Genomic DNA, 14293 nt, shown 5'->3' with positions numbered 1-14293 from the left:
ATGTGGGGATAAGGAAAACTCTAATCGTTATAATCATTACCTGTCCTTTAACTAGATCATTTCATATTAAATTTCCTACCTCAAACGTAAATGCTTTTCTTAAATTTGCAATCAAGAATAAGCATTTCAAAAAGAAAATAGCATGATGTACCTTTCATGGACAGGAGAAAAACTTTGTGCTAATTAATTAAATACTGCTCAGTTACCCAATAACTCTAATAATGTTAACCTCACAGCTTAACTGTTAATACTCCTATTAAAGAATGAACTAAAAATAAATTTTAATATTAAAAATTATGAATATACAAGCATATACTGCAAATGATGTAGTATGAACTATGAAAACTATGACCTATTATAAGCCTGATCCTAAAGATCTAGTATGACTAATTATATACTAAAATTCAGCAAACTAAAAATTAATTGTGTTGGTAAAAAAATTTTTACTACCAAAATTCTGGAAACGACTCCAAAGTTTGTAATTGCAAAGGCACCGACTGTAAACCATTGTTTATCTATTACATTCTAAATTAATAAAAATGGAAGTCTAATAGGGTTATACCCATTTACCATAGGAAACATTGGGTGCCCTATTACATTTCAATCTGTATTTGTACCTGTTTGTTTGTTTGTGGCATCATCTCTTCTAAAACAGCGGGGAATTGATTTTCGAGAGAGGTACCTCCGGATTCCAAAAATTCGTGAGAAGCCATTTCGACCATTCTCATTTTTGTACCACTTTAACTAGCGGAGAAATTAATTAAAAACTCTGAAAGCGCTAATTTTCGCCCTCGTTTCTCCGAGTGGCAACAATTTTGCATGCTGGACATAAAAATTTGCTATATTTCGAAAAGTGTTGCCATTGCTCGCTTTCAAATCGTAGAGTTTGTTAATAAAAAATTTGTAATCGTAAAAATTTGCGTTTAAAAACTCAAACACTAGTATTTGCTTTATTTTAAGCCATTGGTAAAATAGTGACGAATTTTGACTGCCTAAATTCATGCATTAGTAAATTCTCGAACTTATAAGAAAATGATTCAGAGGCACTGGTAATCCAATTTCAACATCGGAAGCAATCCTGTTGTCCGTATATAAAACCCCAAATATGGTGGAGTAAAACTTAACAAGCCGAACGCTCCGCACATAACCCAAGGCTAGTAGAAATATAAAATTTAAATTCAAATGATAAGAAAGTGTAGCTTTTCTTCAGTCTATTGTTTCTTTATTCTTTCACAATGCATTGGAAATTTAGAGATCTCGAAGGCTGAAGTATTACAGAGTTCACTGAACCCACAGTGTTGCTGAATTTTCAGAGAAGAGTTATCTAACGTCTTTAAGGAGACATGAGGGTACTATTTATTGATCAACAAGCGTTTTCGAATTTAGAAATGAGTGAAAAGGGGTAAAATGGTAAACCGAGTGCTGACGGAGAAAAAGAAAAGCACTGCCAGATGTAGTAGTGCTTTCTTTTCAATCAGCTGTTGCCATGAGGTGATTATGTTTTGCAAAAGTTCAAAGTGATTTTATAGGACTCCTGAGAACTTTCGCGTAAAGATCATAAAGGAATTGCTTCCTGGTTTCCTAACATATATAATATAAAATCGAGCGGGCGTGGTTACAGTTCAGAAATTCTCAAATTTTAGTTAGTGGTTCATGTTCAGTTTGGAAAAGAATACGAGTTAAACGTTTACGTCATAAGAAAATCAATAGTAATTTTAAGGTATACACCACATTAAAATGACAGCCAGGAAAAGTACCGTCTATAATATGATTCCAAGATTTTTATTAAACTAAGATACAAAAAATCTGAAAGTTTTCCGATTTTATATTACGCCCAAAGGGGCCTTTTATTAATGTTTTGTGTGTTACTTTTGTTTATTAAATACCATCTTCTTTGCACTTAAACCATAAAATTGAAATCAACAGCAATATCACAAAATAATTTTAAAAGAACATGTATTTAGAATTTCCGATACACATGTTCTCGCCGCGCTGGAGATATTTTTTTTTCCGTACAGTGTTGCCATTGCTCGCTTTGAAATCGTTGAGTTTCTTAATCAAAAATTCATAATGCTTTACAAAATATGAAACAGATAATAAAACAAAGTCAAAATTCGGGCTTCCACGTGCTCATGTTTGATTGGAGGACTATTTTATTCAAAATTTAATGGCTCTTATTTGTTTCTTTAGAAAGCGCGAAACATTCATGTATTCATGCAGACTATTCATTATTTAACTTCTTTAAATATAATACAGGGCGGTCATATAAAAAGTCTCCGTGTTTTTTTGCCACTAGCTGGTGTTGATGCCTATATATCTGCAAAACAAAAACGTTAAAAAGACGCCCCTTTTGGACGTAATTTAAAGCTGAAACCTTTCAGGTATTTTTTTCTTTATTTTTTTATGTTTTACTTATTTCCTTTTGTCTAATTTGGCGTGGCCTGTTTTGACCATAAGACCAACGTAATTGGTTAGGTGGGTCGAGCTGCACCCACTTCTGATACTCCTTTACTATACTCCTCCTTTTAAAGGGCGACTGAGAATTAGGAGAACCAATCGCCAATCCCTAGTGGTAACGAATTATCGTCCACTATGTTTTAGTTTGGGCGCCACTTGTAGAGTAATTAGATTTTTGAAGCAAAAGATGTGAAAAATGTGCAATTCCCTCAACCCTGGGTCGTTCTAATACGCCGCAAGTGTGCTACCGTTACACCATAAAGGTATGCTGGAAATAAGGGAGAAGATAACTTATACACATTTCCCCTTTTACACTCATGTCCATAAATTAAGGATAATGCAAAATCAGGCAAAGGAAGAGTTATAAGCAAAACAAATTTGACTTATTTGTAAAGCTTATTTATTAAACAAAAGGTAAAGAGCAAAAAACGATGCTATATGTTTGATATTATTAAAAAAATTACCGAATTTTTCTCCATGGAGCAAATAACAAAAAAACCTATTTACAAAAAAACAATATTACATGGTTGGTATGATTGTTAATACATTGTATGTCTCCCAGACGATGCAATACAGTCCGTACAACGCCTAGGCATGCTGAGTATCAAATTATCGATCTGATCTTGGGGGATATTACACCACTCAAAAGGCAATGCTCTCCGAAGTTCCGGTAGACATGTAGGAGGAGGTTGACGGGCTGCAACTCGTCGGCCAAGCATGTCCCACACGTGCTGTACTGGATTCAAATCCGGTGAGAATGCTGGCCAGTCCATACGGGTGATATCCTCCGATTGAATTCATTCGCTTACGATGTTTGCACGGTGAGGACGGGGGTTGTCACCCATAAACACAAATTGTGCGCCCATGGCGCCCCGAAACAAACGTACATGTTGTTCCAGAATGACGTTCCGATAGATTTGGCTTGCCATGGTTCCAATTTGAACATGCAGGTCAGTTCTGGAACCCAGAATAATTCCATCCCAAACGAGCACTCCTGCACCACCGTAACGGTGTCGTTCAATGATGTTTTCTTGGTGCTAACGGATACCTGAAGCCCTCCATATGAAAGTCCGGCGAGAATCAGACTGCAAGCTAAACCTGGACTCGTCGGAAAACATCACACAAGCCCACTGTTGCGGTATCCACAATGCATGCTCTCTACTCCAGACTAACCGCAGGCGACAGTGAGTTGCAGTAAGTAGAACGCATCTGACAGGTCTACGAGCATATAGATCAATCTTCCCTAAGCGTCTGTACACGGTCTGCCTTGAAATTGTCGTACCAGTGGCTGAAGAGAGCTGACGAGACAGGTCTAAGGCTGTGCTCCGCCTGTTTCTTTTGGCAGTAACTGCCAAATACCGGTCCTCATTCGGAGTTGTAACTCTGGGGCGACCTGTGCTGTAACGTCTACTCACATTACCATCATCTTGGAATCGTTTCCAAAGCCTGGAGATGACACTCTGGGCAATTCCAAGTTCGTCTGATACTTCCAGTTAGGTACGCCCACATTCCACACGGCCGATAATTCGACCACGTAAAAAATCATTCAAATGCGTCCTTTGTGTCATAACTATTCGGTTATTGCACTGAAATGCTTATAAAGCGCCTGCGAACAATTTTACTTCTTTGCCTGTATTCCTTATATATCACTCTCTTACACTCTCGTCATTGTGACGTATCATCGGTGTCATCTGGTTACTTCCTGAAATTTGCATATGATTCTTGAAGATGTGTGTAGTGATTTTACAGGTGATATTTTTATTTTAGAATTCGATTTCCGCGTGACTCCGAATTATCCTTAATTTATGGACATGAGTGTAAAAGGCGACTGGTGATCACCCTTTGAAAGGGGCTTACTCACCCTTTGAAAGGGGTTAAATCGAATGTTAGCGCAATTATTTATAAACAAGGCATTGTACCCTTTATTTCATGTGGATGTAGAACTTGGGGATTGTCTCTAAAAGAGAAAATTAACTCTAATCGCCTGCTTCGAGTTCAAAGACGAATTTTACTGCATGTTATAAGGGGTTACCAAACTATTAGTTACAATGCTGTTTTCTCTCTTGCCGGATTTCCACCGCTAGATTTGTTTATTCTGACCAATATAGATTACAAGAATAGTCTTGCAAACTGCTCCAGTTGTCATTTTGATCGTCTATTGCACTTGTCTGTTCTTCCACATCCTTCTGTAAGACAACCAGTACAGATTCTGGATAGTATGGACGTTGATGTAAGTTTATTCTCACTTGTCTTCTGTACGGATGGTAGTAGGATTGATGACAAAGTTCGTTTTGCTCATGTTATTTTTGAAGATGATGTTGAAATTGAGTACCATCAATTTCTCATTAAAAATGAATGTACTGTATATATTTCTGTTCTCCTGTGTTTATTAATTTTGCAATTAAGTGGATATTTAGCCAGGATGGACGTGGTTTCAGCTACTTAATCTGTACGGATTCACTCGCTTCCCTGGAGTCCCTTAAAAATACCTCTTGGTGTAATGATATTATAATTAATGTACAGCAGTCTCTCGGAGATCTGGAGAAGATGGGTATTTCAGTGTTTTTTACATTTGCACTAGGTCACTCGGATTTCAGTGTTTTTTACATTTGAACTAGGTCACACTTACGGACACGAGAGAGCTGATTAGCTTGCTAAGAATGCAACTAAAAATGATATTATTGTTGATGTAAATATTCCAAAATCTTATTTCAAAAAAACATTCAAAGCTAAAATGTTTAAGCAGTGGAACTGCGATTATATCTCTTCTGATATGGGATCTGTTACAAAAACATTCTTCCCAACTATTTTGAAAGACTGAAAAGTAAGGACTTGTTGCTCAGTTTTAAAGTTACACAATTTTTTGTCTGGACATAGTAAGTTTAAAGTTTATCTTGAACGGTTTAAGCTGACGTCTTCCAATTTATGTTATTGCAATCTTGGCGTTTAGCAAAGTGTTTTCCACCTACTTTTTGACTGCCCGTTGCTTGATAAAGCAAGAAATCTATTGAAATGCAGATTAAAATTAACTGGAATTCATTGGCTGCCAAATGTTATGATTTTGTATCTTCAGCTTCGACCTACCGAGCTTTCAACGATTTTGTTGACTTTTATTTTAAACATTGTAAATGATTTCTTTATACATTTTTATACTTTTGTATTTACTTTTTTTTTCCTTTGAGTATGATTTCATTGTATTATTGAAAATTGAAGTTATTACTTACAATCTGGCCTTTTTTTATTTACGATTTGTAAATCTCGTGTGATATTTTGTGGTGTACGAGGATTTCTTTTTCTTTAAATAAAAAAAGGGGGCTTAAATAGCTAAATCCTGGTGGTTACGAATCATTGTCCACCTCCTTTTTTTTTTAGTTCGGGCGCCACTTGTAGGTTTATTATGTTATTTTAAAGTAGGAAATGTGAAAAAAGTGCATTGCCTTCTCCGTGACTCGAAACTGAACCTTTCGAATACGTGCCGAGTGTGCTACCGTTACATCACAAAGGCATGCTGGAAAGAGGAGGAATATACCTTATAATTTTAACAGTTAATTCCGAGGTACTAAAAAGTACAGAAATATACAATTATATATGTATTTTAAATACTTGAAAAAATTAGCGTATGACACTAAATACTAGTAATGAATATTTCATTATACACAGTTCACTTTATTATAATGAACAGGAAGCAGATTGAGAAAATTAAGGTAATGTAATATGTTAGAAGTAAATCGCTTTTAGTATGACTTAACAGCGAAAAACGTACAGTTTGACATGTATGAATAAAATGCAAGAAATCTTATTCCTCTAAACTGAAATAAACAAATCGTTAAAAATCTAATTTTTAATGTAATTTTCATATTTCCACTTATGAACGTAATGTAAAAAACTCATTTCATTATTTGTTACATAAATTTATTTTTCCAAAGCTACACCAAAGTCTTCAGCTCGCCGGTATGTCCTGATGTGGAAAATCATTTAACTCATCCTTCTCGACCCTTTTTATACTATTTATTTACAATGCCACCTATCGGTTCGCCGTTTCCGTTCCGACCATACATTCCATGACGAATATTGCTCGTATAGCTGCCTTCTATAGCCCCTAAAGTTTTGCCCACTTGTTGAGCTTCACCCTGTATATGCTGTGAATGGCGATAAATATACATATTTCAGTTATGAAGCAGAACTATTTTTAAACTTGTTTTTGAGAAGTCTAGGAAAAATCGCTATTCCCGATTTACACTAGTGTGCAAAAATTAAGGACGAGATGGTTTTTTTCAATATAACTTTGTACAAAAGCTTTCCAAATCAACACAACTAATACCGTAAGATCCCCTCTCCAATATGTAAGGACATCAGTAATGTAAGCAACACTTACTAAAAGAGAAATCAGAGGGATAAAAAGCTTCATTGAAAAAGTAGCATGGAGCGCAATGCGACTGAAGGCCGAAACATCTCTGTGATGGGTGTCCAGCAAGAAACATCCGGTCTTTAATATGTGATATCATCTCCCCTGACTGCTAGGCAGGTTTCACAGCGTCTGCCCATGCTGAGAATGAGGGTGTCAGTGAGTTGTTGAGGCATTGCTGCCCATTCGTCTTGCAGCGCCAATCGAAGCTCCGGAATCGTTACTGGTGGTAAGGTACGAGCTGCCAAGCGTCTGCCCAGAAAATCTCATACATGCTCGATGGGATTGAGATCCGGAGATCGTGCCGGCCAATCCATACGTTCAATATCCTCACTCTCTAAGAGCTGTTCGGCAGCTACTGTGCGATGACATGGTGCATTGTCGTCCATGAAAAGGAACTGCGGACCCATAGCGCCTCTAAAAAGACGCACATATGGAAGAAGAATCTCGGTACAATAACGGGTCCCGTTGACTGAACCTGCGTCGAAGATGTGAAGGTCTGTACGACTACAAAGCATGATGCCTCCCCAAACGAGAACACCGCCACCTCCATACCTGTCCCTTTCAATGATGTTCGAGGGATGATTGCGGCTTTCCCGCTCTCTCCAGATGAGTATACGATGAGAATCGCTACTCAGACTGAATCTGCTCTCATCTGTAAAGAGTACTCGTCCCCATTCATTGTCTCTCCAATTCCGGTGTTCCCGGCACCACAGAGAACGCGTTCTCCGATGGGCAGGCGTTAGAAGTACACACCGTACAGGGCGTCGTGCAAACAGACCACCACCGTGCAGTCTTCTGGCCACGGTAAAACGCAATATCGGTCGTCCAGTCGCCTGTGTCGTGTGTCTAGCGATTTCTCCCGCTGTCTGCCGCCTGTTTCTTCTGGCATGTAAGGCAATATACCGGTCATTTGCGGGTGTGGTTCCTCGTGGACGACCACTACTAAACCCCCGGATAGCTTGTTCCTGTAGTTTGAAATTGTCTCCAAAGTCGTGAAACGATGCTGTGAGCAATTCCGAACTCTGCAGCGACACTTGTCACACTGCGGCCTTCCTCCAACTTCCCAATGATTCGACCTCGGGTAAAAGCATCCAGATGTCGTCTAACAGATTGATTATTCGCCGTTTCTCTCTGAGGCAGCAACTCGGTGTGATTTTAACTGCTATACGGCGTGCAATCTCTTTGCCAGAAATACTGATCTTACACCTACAACATGCTTTATACTACTCAGACACGTCTACGTCTCCCATTACGTCTGCATATCTGCGCATGTGCTACCGTACATCACCTTACTTAATCTCCTGATTGGTCTTTCTGTCCGCTCTGCCTCTTCGTTCAGCTGATATGCTAATTTTTTCGACTTCGTCCTTAATTTTTGCACACCAATGTATACATTTGTGCTTTTTACTATGGAATTTCATGTCTTTATAATTTGAAATTTCGCCCTGACTTATTTGATAAATTAAAGAAATGCACAAAATATGTAATCTAGATTGACTGTTGTCATTATGCGTTATGGTTGAGAAAAAGATCCGATCTGACCTTTGGCACTGTAAATAATTGTCAAGCTCTGTTGCCAAAACAATTTTAAAAAGAGCTGAGCTTGATGAAAAGTCCGTATTTCTTTGTTTACAGAACACAAGAGAAACATTATTTTTTTCAGCAACATAGGCGCTTTTTAATTAGTGTTATTACAATTAATCTATTAGAGTGTTATTACAATTTATCTATTATATTATTACAGTGTTATTACAATTTATCTATTATGCTCGCATAATAAAGCAGTTCTAAGCTCTAATTTTGCTTTCTTAATCTGTTTTTTAAATCAGAAATCGCAGATTGGGAATCGTTTTCATAAAAGGGGTTCTGAATTTTAAGTTCCAGTATCATTACAATCTACAAGTCAGTGAAATGTAGTATTTTTCAGCAATAATAATTCATTTTTCTAATGATGAAATACATAGTATATACCAGTTTTAAAACATATTATTTTTAAAAGCTTATCTTGTAATATGTACCTTTATTTTTTAACAGTTCTAAGAGGAATGCTTTTAAATAGGTAAAATTATGAGGTAGATAATTTTTAGTACAGTATTTAAAATATAGTTCATATAATTTGGAACTCTGTTACCAATATTTCTTAATCTTTATTCGGGAGTATATTCAACAATGTATTTGTTTAATCCATATGAATTCTATTCCATTTATTTAATCCCTTTACATAATCTTTAAAGAAACTTTTAATTCGAAATCTTAATGCACTTGAATAAAATTTTGAAGTACAATTACAGAACTTTTGCAAGACATATTGCTAAATATCTCCTTGAAATGAATTCAACATCAGCTTCTAAAATCTTCCAAACAAGTATTGTAGAGTTAAATTATCCTTTCCTAGAAATACCTTTTAACATATTATTTTTTGGTGCACGATGTCATACTGCGATAGAAAGAAAACAGAGACATGAGACTAGCCAAAGATATATTTCAAACTATTCAAACTATATCTTTAGACTTAAGTTCTCTACATTAGACTATATCTTTAGACTTGAACACAGGGCCATCTTAGCGCATAGACCCACTGGACACTTGCTCGGAGCCTCTTCGAGCAAAGATATCCCATACACTTAACACTTTATGATGTTAAGGCGGCGCTGCTTAAACTTACATTTGTTATTATGTCAAATAGTTAAATTTGTTACTTTTACTTATATTATATTTATATCCGTCAGACCGTTATATTGACTTGTGTAATTACAATATAAGGCTTCCTTAGCCACAAAGGCATCCCTCCCCTTAGGCAGATAGCTCTAATGTGCTTTGCCATAATTAAATCAACCAAACTAAACCGATAATTTTCCTTTTATATCGAGCCCTCCAGCGGCCCAGCGGCAAAATCGTAGAACACTGGCAGATTGGTCGCTAGATTCGAATCCCGCGAACATGCTGGTTGCATGGGCGTTTTCTTGTTTTTCCCCGTGTGTAACGTGTATCCCTTAGAAAGTACTCCATGAAGGCATCCCTGCCCTAAGGCACATAGCCTTCAAGGCTTTGTCGTAATCACATAAACAAAACCTTTCATATCGGATATATTCAGTTTCATAATATAGCCAATAAAAACATAACAATTAAATTTTTATATGCAGAATATCCATAGAGTAAGATTTCGATTCTTATAATTTGACTTGCGTGTGGTACAAGGTTACTTTACAATAATATTTTCAGATATCACCTTCCATAAGAAGTAAGTGCTGAAGATATCTGAAAATCAACATTCTCAGGAGATCTTCATATATCCCTGGGCATTGAGACTTCAACAGGATATCCTCAGGATGGTGACTTAAGAAGTCCTCAGGGTATCTGAGAATCAACATCCTCAGGATATCCTAACTGTTTCCCGGGACATTATGACTTAAATAGGATATCCTGAGGATGTCTTGTGTTATGGGGGAATGAAAGACAAATCTTCATACTGCCGGGAAGGTACTCGCAAAAATATCCAATTACATATTTTAAAGAAGAAAAAAATCATTTTATCATGTTTTCAAAATGTATTGGCTAACATTATTACATAATAACGTTGACATAACTATTTTATACTTTTAATAATAGCTGCATAAAAGTTCTCATCTTCAAACACGCGATAAAGTATAGTATAAAAGAATATATAACTTCATTCATTTAAACACTTATATTGTTATTTAAAACATTGTACGAAACTAATTTCAAAGAAATTACTTTTCTTTAATACCCCCTAAGCAAATTTCCAAAATTGAAAAACGGGTTCTTATTTTTAGTATTTTGATCATTTTAAGCACATGCACTTTAACATAGTGTCCTATGCTGTGTTGTACAGGAAAATTTTGCATACGATATCGAATATTTCTAAACTATTTCTCTATAAATAAAATATATAATATACGACTATTGCTTATTAATTAAAAAATGAATACAACATGCAAAAAATTAAAAATGCGATCTATGCATTATATCTAATACTTATGATCGCATTTTAAAGTTTCTGAAGAAACCGATTATGATAGAACATTCAAGAACATTACTTATTCGGCGAATTATTTTACCTTAATTACAACATTCAGGCTTAGTCTTAATCCCTATGATATTATTTTTATTAGAATAGTTTTCACCTTAAATATATGATGTTACAAATCAACTTTTCTAGATGCTTTTGAAGAAGTTTGAAATATTTTTATCAAATTTAACTGCTTGCTTTAAATTTACAGTCTGTGTGAGGAACAACCATTCAAACTATTGTTATTCTAAGTGATCCATTAAAGCCTCATATATAACAAACATTTGTGTGAGATTGATAGATATTTAGCATTACTCAATGTGATATATCCAAGCATTTAAAGATAAGACACAAGTCAAATGTGCATATTATACCCACTATCTAAAATCCGCATTGTTATGATTGAGACTTAATTTAGAGTACTGAGCAGAATTTAATGCTCACTACAGTGAATTTGTAACAGCAGTAATAATCCACCAACTGTTTTTAGTCCAAAGGAGCTTTGTCCCTGAGGAAATATTGTTTTCGTTTTGGCAATTTGCGTTGAAGTCTTTAAAAAACTGTATCACTTTTCAAACTGTTGCCACCCAATATTATAGGCCTGTATTATATTTGAAGAAATTAAATAATGAAGAGTCTGCATCAATGTATGCATGTTTCTCGCATTGTGATAAAACAACGGTACCTAGAGCCATCGAATTTTGAATGACATAATCCTACTGCGAATATGGCATGTGGAAGCCCAAATTTGAAATTTGGAATTTGTTTTATTAATCGTTTTCATATTTTGTAAAACTTTAACGAATTTCTGATTAACAAACTCAAGAATTTCAATGGCGACGTTGTACAGAAAAAAATTTTTATCTCCAGCGCGCGAGACTGTGTATCGGTAATTCTAAAGATAGGCTCAGTTTAAAATTATTTGGCGATATTGCTCTTGAACTGAATTTTATGGTTTGAGTGCGAAGAACATATTTAACAAATAAAGGCAACACACAAAATGTTAAAAAACGCCCCTTTGGACGTACTTTAAAATCTGAAACCTTTCAGATTTTCTTTTTTCTACTATTTTATTCTGTTAGCAAGAAGTTCAGCTGCATCTTGTGCACGCGTTTTATCAGACATTACAGGGTAAAAAACTTGTCCCGTTCTGAAGCGAAATTTTTTAATATATACATTTTTATGCCGAGATAATGGGATTGAAAGAAAAGTTCAAAGTAAAAGAACTCTCTAAGCTTTCAGCTTTCTGACATTGTTGTTGCATATTATAATTTAAAACACAAAATATCAATAAATTATTTAAAACCCAGTTTGGGAGAAAGTGAAAAATTGTTATTGATTTGAATGAAACTAAAGAAAAAATTACTTACTCTTTTCACAGGAAATATATTCAGCAGTACCTATTCGTAAGATCCACACCATTCTTCTAAGGTAATCTCATGAAACCTTACACGGTTTTAATCCAATAAAAGGAAGACTTACGTTTCGAAGGGAGACAAGTTTTCCTTTCGTGTTTGTAAAAATTACCTTGATAGTATAGTTGATTGATTGGAGAACTTAAATCGAAGTTGCGAACCTTCTCGGCTAAGTTTCTGTGATATTTATTTAAAACTTACTCAAAATAGTGGAAAATGAGCAGGAAAAAACATTTAAAATTAATTTATTGAATATTAAAATTAAATTAATTAGTATTAAATACTTACTAAATTAACGCTTAAAATTAATTCATGGGAATTAAAATTGAAATGATTGTGTTTAAATCAAATTTTAAAAGCGAAGTATCTCTTTTGTAATTTGCGAGACGTACAGATTTTACATAAAATTGTGAAATAGAAATGTTTAATTTTTTCCTAAGAAAGATAGTAAAAAGATCTTTTCCCTAACAGAGCTAGTTACCCATTTAAAATATTTGGAAGTAATTTTATAAAGTATTTTCTCCCTCCTTTCTGCATGCCTTCGTGGTTTAATGGTAGCGCACTCGGCGCGTATTCGAGGTTCGAATCTCGGCGAAGGCCTAATGACTCTACAGTGGCAACCGAGCAGAAAAAAGTGGTGGATGATGATTCTTCACCCCCAGGAATGATTCTTCCCTCCCAAGATAGGGCAGCTAGGTCCCCTAATCCCCAATCGCCGTTTAAAAGGGTAATTATATAAGGTGTTTTCTCCTTCCATTCTGTATGCCTTCGCGGTGCAACTGCAGCACGCTCGGCACGTATTCGAGAGATTATCACGTTTCCTGGTTCAAAATAACCTAATGACTCTACAAATTTAAATACTGCTGCTGCTTTTAAAATATTCTCAAATTGCGTAAACAAAATTAAAATCGTGATAGAGATATCTATCTTAATTAAATATTTTCATCTGAAACTGGGATTGTAAAGCTTTCTTTATATATAATGATCAAATATCGAATAATACAAAATTATATTCTATTATTAATAAAACGGAACGGTATCGTGGCAAAATAATCATGTGCGAAGTGTTAAAAATTCAACAAGTTCTGTTTATCTGAAACCCAAGGTTTCATTACCTGAAACCAAAGTGATTTTTGTCATTAATCGCTCATGATATTCGCATTAAAATCATCTAATAGAAGATGTATGTCGTGTAAGATCTAACATTCTTAGCTACCATACATCAGTTAATGTTACATAAATATTTGTATATATTTATTTGTCTTCACAAGTTTGTTTATATTGTTATTTTTGATTGGTTTTGCATTATTGTATACCCGCTTTTATTAATTTATCCTTTATTATTACTTGTTAGCCCAAAGGGGCGTTAGACCCAAAGGGCTATTATTCTTAAAACGGCATTTTGCGTCGTTTCACTTTCTGCGTTGGTTCACTTTTTAAATGTTACCAGAAGATATTATCGCCATGTACTAAAGAAACTAAATAATGAAAGATCTGCATAAATGTCTCTCGCATAATGAAAAAACAACCGTACCTAGAGCCATAAAATTTTGAATAACGTAGTCCTCCAACCGAACATGGGCACCTGAAAGCTAGAATTAGGAATCTGGAACTTGTTTTATTATCTATTTGAAATTTTGTAAAACTTTAACAATTTCAAAGCGAACAATGGCAACGCGGTATACGGAAAAAATATTTTCATCTCCAGCTCTCCAGACTGTGTATCAGAAAATTCTAAAGATACGCTGTTTTCCTTTTTTAAATAGTTTGTGCTATTGCTGTTGAATTGAATTTCATGTTGTACAAGTGCGAAGAACATGATATTTAATAAATAAAGGTTAGATGCAAAAAATTTAAGAAACGCCCTTTTGGACGTAATATAAATTTCAGATTTTTTTCTCGTGTTATTTCATAATTAATGTAGGTATATTTCACATATATTTTGCATAAGTTTTAGCCCATACGTAAAAACTACATTTTTAT

General features: G+C 35.1%; 1 protein-coding gene across 1 annotated transcript in view; it reads right to left on the bottom strand.

Annotated features, from left to right (window-relative positions):
- PsGEF (Protostome-specific GEF) overlaps nucleotides 1-12319 on the bottom strand; it is a 278552-nt gene extending 266233 nt beyond the window's left edge. The window contains exon 1 of the mRNA XM_085823244.1: nucleotides 12266-12319. The gene's annotated coding sequence lies outside the window, so the exon portion shown is untranslated. The remainder of the gene's footprint in view (nucleotides 1-12265) is intronic.
- Between the last annotated feature and the right edge of the window lie 1974 nt (nucleotides 12320-14293).

Source organism: Stegodyphus dumicola, chromosome 9 (genome assembly GCF_044657685.1).
Source record: "Stegodyphus dumicola isolate Sdum_Otavi_A_Nest chromosome 9, ASM4465768v1".
In the NCBI taxonomy this organism is placed as follows: Eukaryota; Metazoa; Arthropoda; class Arachnida; order Araneae; family Eresidae; genus Stegodyphus; species Stegodyphus dumicola.
This window is presented reverse-complemented; position numbering and strand designations above follow the sequence as displayed.